The sequence below is a fragment of the Garra rufa genome, chromosome 8, assembly GCF_049309525.1.
Source record: "Garra rufa chromosome 8, GarRuf1.0, whole genome shotgun sequence".
NCBI classification, from domain to species: Eukaryota; Metazoa; Chordata; class Actinopteri; order Cypriniformes; family Cyprinidae; genus Garra; species Garra rufa.
Genome location: NC_133368.1, coordinates 21,048,221 through 21,059,720, shown reverse-complemented (window position 1 = coordinate 21,059,720; position 11,500 = coordinate 21,048,221).

Here is an 11,500-nt window from a genome sequence, read left to right as displayed (position 1 = left end):
ATTCAAAACTTACAGTCTCGTCACTTCCGCCAATATGAAGCAAGGATTTGGATGATATCACCGTGCACTTCAGTTTCTAATCAAACGTTCTGTCCAATCAAATGCTCTCTAGAGTCCGTAATGTCCCGCCCCCTACACAGAGACGCAATACACGGAGCAGATCATATGTGCGATCGGCATGTATTAAACTACACAGCCTCAGCATGATTATGATCACCATTTCGTTTTAGCAAGAGTTTCTTATTGAACCTGTGGGTGATTTATTAGTCTGTGGCTGTCATAAGCTTACAAATAAGGCTTTACTGAGCTCAACAGCTCTGGCCGGAGCAGATATAAATGGAACGCTATTGGCTATTCAAAATTAGTGGGCGGGGCTGGGCGATATGTTTTTGTTTCAGTTAAAAGTACGTCACCACATAGAATAACGCTGCGTGTTTCAAGGCGCTTCAGTGGACCTTTAAAGAGTGTGTGAACAAAACATGCCTCAGGATTAACTGCATAGGTTTAACCTAATTTAGTTAGGTGAGTAATGTGTGGTTATTATTGTTGTCAAATGTGTGCCTTCTGTGCTATTACATTTGTTTGATTTTGTAATATTTTTTTTGAAAATCCAGTTAATGATGCGTATAGTGTATAGTACATGGTATTATGTACTATGAAAAACTGGTTAATCCTGAAATTATTAAGTAAAAATATAGTTTAACTATATAAAAACGTTCTATTGCTCAGGTTTTGTTTTGTTTTTTGTTTAAGCTTTGCACTCAGTTTATACTGTTTATCTTTTAAGACAACAAAAATGTTACACACACGTATATATAATTTAAATAGGCGCGATTAAATACATATATAATTTAAACATGCGCGAATACACACATATATATTTATAAATATATGTATTTACATTTTTTTTCAATTAAAAACTAACTTTAAATTAAATACTGACTTAACATTAACAGCTTTGAAACACTTCACAAAGATAAGAAGTGCAATTTCTGGTGTTTATCATTAATAAATTATTTGTATTATTATTATTCTTTAAATAACATACAACACGTTATAAAGAAACAACATTAAAAATAAGAAAAGGAAAATAAAAAATATAAGTTGATAATTATTTTCACACACTTTCGATCTGAGTTGGAGACTCCGCCCACTACCGGCTGAGCCTGCTGCCGCGGCGCTGCTGCCGTGTGACTGCTGTGACGTATGGTTCTGCTGTTCTGCAATCGGCCCTATCTCCATGCCCGCCTGAGTGAGTGACATTCAGGAGTCGGGGGGTGGGGTTAAAAGAGGTGACTGACACAGGCTGCTACACACAGCAACAGAGAAGACTCGGCTGGGTGAAAAAAGACTTCACTGCATCACTATTTTTGTTGAATAGATTTTTGTACCTTAACTGGGTTCTGGAGGCAGTTTATAGCTTTTGGGAAGCAGAGTTTGATCGGGAGATTATTCCATTAGGGGCCATTCACATGCGCGCTCAAGTTCGTTGTTTCACATGTAGACGCGGTATGCGCGCTCATAATGGAAGCGACGCGGACACGGTGCTACGCGCTCGTTTTTTCCACGCGCGTCCGCGCCGCATCCAGATAAATACATCTTAACTTTTCAGAATGCCACAAGTGCAGCGAAGGTCATGTGACCAGAACCAACCGATCAGCTTCACCCTTTCCCTTAATAACATTGAAAAACAGCCAAGTTGGAGGAACAGCTTATCATGTCTGTACAGGAATAACCATTTTAAAATAAATTTAATAGCAGAGCTACTGCAAGCGATTTTTAATGCTGGAAATCCATTTATGCTTTGCTGAAGCTTCCGAGTCTTCATTGAGAGATCAGGTCATGATTGCTTAGCAACGGCAGACGCCACGGGAAAGAAGTTCATTCAGAAGAAGAACAGTTCTTTGAGGTATTATTTGTTTTTATTCTGTCTGTTCAGCGTCCTCCAACAAGGATGGGTGGTGGTGGGGTTCATAATGTTCACAATGGTATTTTATTAGTTGTTAGTTTAACCATGGATGGGGTAATGGCTGTTATTTTCTTTTCAATGGCGTTCCTTGTTACATGTTCAAAAACATCAACCAATATTGCATTTACATAATTATTATAATGGATATAATTAAAGAATACTTACACTATAACGCAAATTATAAGTGTAACGCACACAAAAAAAAAACATGATTTTACACCTATTTTGAATTTTACTCGAATACAAATACAAATACAAATACAAATACTTTTCCCCCCTCAACAAATACAAATACAGATACAAATACCGGCTGCTTTGCACACCCCTAATATATATATATATATATATATATATATATATATATATATATATATATATATACATATATACACACATGTATAGTACAGTTTTTTATTTATTTTTATTTTATTTTAACTTTTAGGCACAAAACACATTTTAGTTTAATCATTATTTAAGTTTATTTACCTGTCTGTAAGTACTGTGCAGTGTTAATGTTTAAACTGTATATTTACAATGTTAAAGCGGCTGACAACAATAAATATTTTTATTTAGAATAAAACTACCTAATTTTTTTTTAACTGTGTAGAGCTGTAGTTGTATAGTAAGGCCTCCTACTCTACTGTATTTTAATGCAGGTCATTATGGTGGTACGTGGAGAGCCAAATGTTTTCTGAAGTGGTCTTTGGTATAAAGAGTTTGAGAACCACTGCACTAAGCTAAAAATGTTATTAAACTTAAAATTTATGACCCTGGAGAGAATATGGAGATGATTTTTCTTACCTCTATAAGAAAATATATTGACATAAATGACTGTACAGTATAGGATGCTAAGTGAGAGAATCTGAAGGGGAGGGTGGCAGCTCTCAAAGGAGATCTATAATACCATCCACATTTGTGGCATATAGGCAGTTGCAAAAACAAGCAGGTTACTTTGTTGTCTTGCCTTGTATGCTTCCTTTGCATAGACTGTTTGTCACTGCCGGTTTTACAGATCTAATTAACAATAGGACCTAGGTTTAAAGATACCAAATATTTTTTTTAAGTCTGCAAACATTTGAGTTCAGTACTTAAGTACATTGTTTGTGATTATATGCATGAAATTCATTCAGTGACAGCTGAACACAAATAGTCTTAGGCACAAATAGTCTTATTCTCAACATCAGTTTCAACTGAATCTGTATATCTGGATGTTGGGACTGGGGTCCTTTTCTTAGGCAGTGGCTTGTTCCTTTCATCAGACTCCAACCCGAGAAATTCCTTAATCTTAGCATTAGTATGAAATCGATTGTCTGAAAAGTAGTTCAAAGTGGGAGGAGAGATCATATTAAGGCACTTTACATTAAAGAAAACAATATTTTAAATATAGTGCATTTAAATAATTACTTCTGTGCCTATAGTTATCAATGGTAGTTGACACAGCTGCCATAACAACTTGCACATTACAACAGCAAACACATTATTTAATGGGACTGACACAGTAAAAACGAAATGCATTAAATATGTCTACTTACTGCTCACAAACTTGATAGAGGCCATGTACACCAGCCATGTTTTGGCCTTTTCCCTCTCTGCCACTCCACAGCAGCTGAATAGTCAGTGTGTGGGTATCCATCATCATCCATCTTGGTGTCATCATATTTACGTATGGCTTCGGTTTTCACCTCGCTATACATCCCAGCATCCTCCCCATTGACCCACTGGACCACTGCAAGCTTTCTCATCACACCTTGTGAATTATAGGGTAGAGTGGGGGAAAACGCCCCCCCCCCCCGGGGTAAAACGCCCCCCACCTGTTTTTCCCAAAATAACCACTAGAGGGAGTCAAGATACATTTTCACTGTTGCTATGCACTTTGTTGACAACGGGGATAAACAAATCTCCTTGGAGAAGCTGACACCAGCGACGTGTTTGAAGAGAAGAGGATTACATGGTAAGTGCTATAATTTTCAGATATTAGTAAACAAGTGTGTAAGAGAATATTGTTCTGTTGGATACCACAGTGATGTATGATAGATGAATAGTGAAGTCTGTGGTTTGAGAGGTTATGTTATTTATAAGGAATATAACTGTATTTTAAAAATTAAACATTTTTTTAAAAAGACATAGCTTGTGGGGTAAAACGCCCCCCAGAGGGCATAGTTTCTCTCTATCATAATTACAATAATAACATATTTCTGTCTATCAAATCCTTTGTTTTTAATGCAGTATAACTAGGTGGTAAAATCAAAATATTTGAACAAAATAAAAAAAATTACCTCAAGTGAGCTTTAGGCTAGCTTGATAGCACAGTTAGCTCACTGATGGAAGGTAGTTAGGTGACCCAATGATAAAACATAGTGGCTTTTAATGCATTTATTGAATATATTCAGAGGTGTAAAAAGTACTCAAAAAATGAACTCAATTAAAAGTACAGATACTCAGTGAAAATTTTACTCAATTAAAAGTACAAGTATCTGGCCAAAACATACTTGAGTACAAGTAAAAAAGTATGACTTTAAATTATACTCAAGTATTGAAAAAGTAAAAGTACTTTTTTCTGACAGACATACATAAGTATGGGTAAAGGGAGAGAATGAAACAAAATGCAATGGCATAGGTTAAAAACGTGTATCTAGTGCAACAACAACAATTAAAATGAAGCACATCGGGGGAAAAATATAAGGAATTAAAAGGAAACTCTATTCTTTCCACCCTCACGCCATCCTATACGACTTTCATTTATCAGATGAACACAAACTAAGTGTATTAGAAAAAAAAAAACATCTCTCAACACAAGTGTATGGGACATCCAAAAATGACACTTCAAAAACTATACACAAAGTGAATATGACAGTAATTTATGCAACCCCTGTTAATGAATCAGGGTCTTCTTAAGTGAAATGAAGAAGAATACAAATACTAATATTTTAATCTTGACCGTCGTGTTCACTTTGGGTTGTTTCTGAAGTGGTCCTGTCCCCTTGCATTATATGGACTAAAAATCTTTGCTTGTGTTTATCTTTTTTTTTTTTTTTTTTTTTTGGAGATTTCTAACATTTAATAAAAGAAAAAATCCCACAAAAATATTAATTGTATTTAAATTCTTATCACTGACTTTATTTGCACTCGATGTTGTGCATTCAGCTACTATATTACACAGCTAATAGCTCTATAAAAATAATGAACGAATAATGAAACTTTTTTGGGGGTAAAACACAATTTTGCTACGTCAATATGCTTCAGATTTTATAGTGAAGTTTTGAAGCCAGCCATTTACCTGATAAAAGTCGTAACTAAAGTAGCAATGTGTGTGCTTGATGCATGAAAACAGTGATCATTGATTGTCACATCAGGCATGCACGTTTGAGCTACCGTTTACCATACTTAATGTGCATATGATACAATAAAAATGTAATGTACTTTTCAAGATGAAATAAATTTGTAAGGAGTAAAAAGTTTTGTTTTTTCTTCAGAAATGTAATCAAGTAAAAGTACAAGTAGTCAGTTTAATTTGTACTTGAGTAAAGTACAAATCCCCCGAAATAATACTTAAGTACAGTAATCAAGTAAAATTACTCAAGTATTTTACACCCGGGGATATATTTCACTACATAAATATACAGATTTATAAGTTTAATATTTATTTAGGGTTTTCTGTTTGTCTTGGTGATAGTAGTGAACAAATACATCAATTATCAACCCCATAAAAGCCTAGAGTAGAAATCTCAACCTCATATATGTATTTTTTCTCTCCATATAGATGCGGACATATAAGAGAAAAAGTAACCGTGGTGCTTATACAGAGCAAGCTCTACAAAATGCCATCAGAGCTATTGAAGAGGGAACTGCTTTGAAGGCTGCAGCCCATCAGTTTGGAGTCCCCCCAAAGACCTTGAGGGATAAAAAAAAAGTTTTGGAGCCTGGATCAAAGTGTTTAGGCCGCAAAGCAGTTTTTACGTCATCATTCGAGCTCCAGTTAACTAAGCACATTCAATCAATGGAGAGGGCATTGTTTGGGCTTTCAACGATTGATGTAAGGAGGCTGGCCTATGACCTGGCAGAGAGGTTAGGCTTGAACCATTGTTTTAATTCAGAGTGCAAGATGGCAGGGAAAGACTGGTTCTATAATTTTCTAAGTAGACAAGGAACCCTGTCTGTCAGGACTCCACAGGCGACGAGCATTTCTAGGATGGTGGGGTTCAACAGACCGAAGGTGGACCTGTTCTTCCATATTTATGAGGATGAGCTCCATAGGCTTGGCGAAAACGTTGACCCCACCCGTCTGTGGAATATGGATGAGGTGGGTGTCCAGAATGTACAGAAGCCAAACAAAATTGTTGGTTCAAAGGGGAAGAGGCAGGTGGCAAGTGTCACAAGTGCAGAAAGAGGCTTTACTGTCACTGCTGCCTGTTCCATGAATGCCGCTGGGCAGTTTGTACCACCACTGTTCATTTTTCCAAGAAAAAGAATGAATGAGCGCCTGCTGTGTGGTGCCCCAGCAGGATCGATTGGTGGAGTGACTGACTCAGGGTGGATGGACAGTACACTGTTTCTCCAGTGGCTGAGACATTTTTGTGACAACATTGGATGCACTCCTCAGAGGCCTCACATTCTGATATTGGATAAAGCCTACTCAGCTTCAGCGTGTGTGGGGAGGGGCCAAAAGGGTTTCAAGGCCTGTGGATGTGGCCTGTTGACAAGACCGTCTTCAAAGATGAAGACTTTGAAGGAGCCGAAGTAACTGAGGAGCCAGATCCAACCCTCAAGGACAGCAGGGAGATTGAGGAAGAGATAAAAACAATAGCTGGTAAACAATTACAACTACTATTACTATAAGGCTAGTGTCATCGTCATCTTCATCATCACTACATTGTGTCTGTGTGTTCTCTTGACAGGCCCCAGTGGATCATCAGTGGTCCCCAGCACTAGCGCCCACTCCCAACCACAGCCTGGGACAAGCCTCCAGAGGCCAGCTGAACATGGTAAGAAAAACGTCTCGGGTTACGTATGTAACCTTAGTTCCCTGAGGGAACGAGACGCCGCGTCTAGAAACGCTATGGGGAACGCCATTGACGGGCCGCACTCTGAATCATGTCTTACAACCAATGAAATGACGGGAGTGACGTCACAGGCGCGGTGACGTCATCGACCAGGAAGTATAAAGCACGTGCGTTCGACGCCCGCGGCAGCTCTTAAGGAATGAAGCGAGCGCCGCAGGGTGCGGGAATTATGGTTTGAGACGCGGCGTCTCGTTCCCTCAGGGAACTAAGGTTACATACGTAACCCGAGACGTTCCCTTCCGGGAACTCGAGCCACGTCTAGAAACGCTATGGGGAACGAGACTACCAACGCCCCCATAATTTCCAAACACTGCGCTGTGTCTGCTAAAACAGGGTGGAAAAGAAAAGGAGCCCTTGTCTAGCATTCCGCGGACAAGAAGGCCCTGTAGTCCTCGGCCCTCGGGCACACGAGGAATGGTAGTCTTCCTCTGTCTGGTCGCCAGCCAGAGCGAGAGGCACTCGGCGGCCCTCAGGCACACGCAGAGTCTTAGTCCTTTGTCTGGGAATAGCCAGAACAAGAGGGACTGCAATAACCACTGTCTACGTGGACAGATGGAAAGTGGTCCTCGGTCCTCAGACCCACGAGGACGGTGTACTCGACCTCAAGAGTACTCCTCGGCCCTCAGGCTCACGAGGAGAAGGTAGTCCTTTGTCTGGGTTCTGCCAGAGCAAGAGGGACTCAAGAGCTCGGCCTGGTGCTCCGCCAGGACGCGAGAAATAAGCCTTTGTCTAGCCTTGTGCGGACAAGAGGGCACTGCAATCCCCGGCCCTCGGGCACACGGGGAGGACAGTATGGGCCTCTGCCTGGTAGCCAGCCAGTGCAGGAGGCACTCCTCGGCCCTCAGGCAGACGAGGAGTCTTAGTCCTTGGTCTGGGAAAGGCCAGAACCAGAGGGACTGAAATACACTCGGTCTGGTGGACTTGCCAGAACGCGAGGAAGATAAACCATTGTCTAGTGTTCTACGGACAAGAGGGTGATCTGATCCTCGGGCTCACGAGGATAGAGTTCTCGACCTTTGTCTGCCATTGATAGGTGCAGAGGGAGAAATGGACCTCAGCCAGGTGGTCCACCTCTGTCTGGTCGCCAACCAGAGCGAGAGGTACTCCTCGGCCCTCGGGCTCACGAGGAGAAGATAGTCCTTTGTCTGGGGTTCCGCCAGAGCAAGAGGGACTCAGAACTCGGCCTGGTGCTCGGCCAGGACGTGAGGGAATGAGCCTTTGTCTAGCCTTGCGCGGACAAGAGGGCACTGCAATCCCCGGCCCTCGGGCACACGGGGAGGACAGTATGGGCCTCTGCCTTGTAGCCATCCAGTGCAAGAGGCACTCCTCGGCCCTAAGGCAGACGAGGAGTCTTAGTCCTTGGTCTGGGAAAGGCCAGAACCAGAGGGACTGAATTACACTCGGTCTGGTAGTTTTGCCAGAACGCGAGGGAAATGGACCATTGTCTAGCATTCCGCGGACAAGAGGGTTGTATGATCCTCGGCTCTCGAGCACACGAGGATAAAAGCAGACCTTCTACTTGGCTTACGTAGTTAGTGCAAGGGGCACTCCTCGGCCACGCGAGGAGTCTTAGTCCGTTGTCTGGGGAGGGCCAGAACAAGAGGGACCGAACCATTCTTTTCCTTAGCCTTGCCAAGTCGTAAACCGTAGAGAGAGAGGTACTCCTCGGCCCTCAGGCACTCGAGGAGTCTTAGTCCTTTGTCTGGGGATACGCCAGAGCAAGAGGGACTGAATGAGCTCGGCCTGGTGAACCTACCAGGACTTGAGAGGAAGAGCCTTTGTCTAGCTTTCTACGGACAAGAGGTAATATGATCCCCGGCCCTCAGGCCCACGGGGAATAGTAGTCCTTTGTCTGGAATTGGCCAGCACAAGAGGGACTGTTGGACAGAGAGTAGTGTGATCCTCGGCCCTCAGGCCCACGAGGATCCGGAACCACTCCTCGGCCCTCAGGCACACGAGGAGGGTGTGGCGAGTAACGATTTCTCTTCTTTTAACTAAAAGAATGCGCCTTGAGAAGTCTCCTCCTGGCTAGGGAGATGGCTGATTTTAGTGGCTTTTCTCTAAGTCGAGTTCAGGATGAAGGAGCCTGGAGCGGCTCTGAGGTTGATTTGGTAAAACCTGACAAACGTCAGGGGCGAAGACCAACCCGCAGCGTTGCAGATGTCCTGGATGGGGACACCTGCCGTCAGAGCTTTCGAGGCTGAGAGGCCTCAAGTAGAGTGAGCCTTGACTCCGATAGGTGACGGAAGACCAGAGGACTCATAGGCAGTAGATATGGCATCAAGGATCCATCTGATAGTGATACTGATAGTGGGTTTAGCAGCTGGGAGGCCCTTCTTTGGAGGGCCGTAGCAGACAAACAGCTGTTCTGATTTGCGCCACAGGGCAGCTCTGTGGACGTATGCATCTAATGCTCTGACTGGGCACATGCAATTGAACTTCCTGTGATCTGGCTCCAGGAAAGGAGGAGGATAGAACGCTTGTAGCGTGATAGGCTGTGGTGCTAGGGACGGGACCTTCGGTACGTACCCGACTCTCAGGTAAAGAAAAGCTTTGGCCATACCAGGGGCAAAGTCTAAGTGAGAAGGGGCCACTGAAAGGGCCTGAAGGTCCCCTACTCTCTTTAGAGAGGTGAGAGCTATCAAGAGCGCTGTCTTAATGGTAAGCATGCGGTCTGAGATCTCCTCTATGGGCTCAAATGGAGGCTTGCATAGAGCTTCTAGCACGACAGCTAGGTCCCACGTGGGAACCCTAGGTTTCACTCGAGGCCTCAACCTGAGTGCACCACGGAGGAATGAATGACCAGGGGGTCTCTGCCCACTGAGAGGCCACCGTGAGGGGCGTGGAAGGCAGATATAGCCGCCACGTACACCTTCAGGGTGGAGTGAGCTAGCCCTGCGGAAAGGCGAGTTTGTAGGAACTCCAGAACTGTACCGACCGGGCAGTTAACTGGGTCAAAGTGGTGTTCGTAACACCATCTAACAAACAGGTTCCACTTAAGGCCATAAAGTTTCCTCGTAGAGGGAGCTCTGGATTGGAGAAGGGTCTCAACAACCTCGGTTGAGAGACCAGCTTCTATGAGTTGTGCCCCCTCAGGGGCCACACTCATAACTTCCACCTCTCTGGGTGGGGGTGGCAAACTGCGCCCCCAGCCTGAGACAGGAGGTCCCTCCTGACGGGAATCTCCCATGGAGAGCCGTCGAGGAGCGAGACTAGGTTCGAGAACCATACTTGGGCCAGCCAGTACGGGGCTACTAGCAACAGCCGCACTTGGAACCGGCGTACTCTTTCCAGAACTCCCGGGAGCAGAGCGATCGGGGGAAAGGCGTACAGACGAAGCCTCGGCCACGTCTGTACCATAGCGTCCAGTCCGAGAGGAGCTGGAGGAACTAGAGAGTACCAGAGGGGACATTGCGATGTCTCTCGAGTCGCAAAGAGGTCCACCTGAGCCTGGCCAAATTTTCTCCAAATCTGCTTCACTACTACTGGGTGAAGCATCCATTCCCCGGGCCTCGGCCCCTGCCTCGACAGGACGTCTGCTCCCACATTCAGATGTCCAGGAATGTGGACTGCTCTCAGGGAGAGAAGCTTTCCTTGAGACCACAGGAGGATCCGGTACGCCAGCTTGAACAAGGGGCGTGAGCGGGTCCCTCCTTGATATGATGTACCTTGATATAGTAAACTACCGCAGTGCTGTCTGTACGGACCAACACGTGGCGGTTTCTTAGGTCTGGAAGGAAACACTTCAGGGCCTGGAACACAGCTAGCATCTCTAGGCGATTTATGTGCCATGAGAGAAGGTGAGGGCTCCACAGGCCTTGGGCTGAGCGGCCACTCATGACTGCTCCCCATCCAGTGAGGGATGCGTCCGACGCTAGCGTGACACGGCGACAAGGAGCTCCCAGAACTGGACCCTGAGAGAGGAACCAGGGCTTCTTCCACATGGCCAAGGCACGTAGGCAGCGCCGCGTGACCTTGATCTTGCGGAACGGGTTTCCCCTCGGGGAGAACCCCCTGGTTTTGAGCCACCACTGTAGTGGTCTCATGTGCAGCAGTCCAAAATGTATCACGTTGGATGCGGCTGCCATAAGACCTAACAGTACTTGAAACTGTTTGACAGTGAGTGACTGGCCTAGCTTGACCGCATTTACTGCAGTAAGGATCGACTCGATCCGAGCAGGTGACATTCGTGCCTGCATCGTGGTCCAATCCCACACCACGCCTAAGTAAGTGGTCCTCTGTAATGGAGAAAGTACACTTTTCTTGGCGTTGAGTCTCAACCCTAATTCTTTCATGTGAGCGAGAACGACACCTCGGTGTTGAACCGCTAACTGCTCTGAGCTGGCTAGGATGAGCCAGTCGTCTATGTAGTTGAGTATGCGGATGCCCTGGAGTCGCAGAGGAGCCAGAGCAGCATCCACACACTTTGTGAAAGTGCGGGGAGAGAGAGCTAGGCCGAAAGGAAGTACCC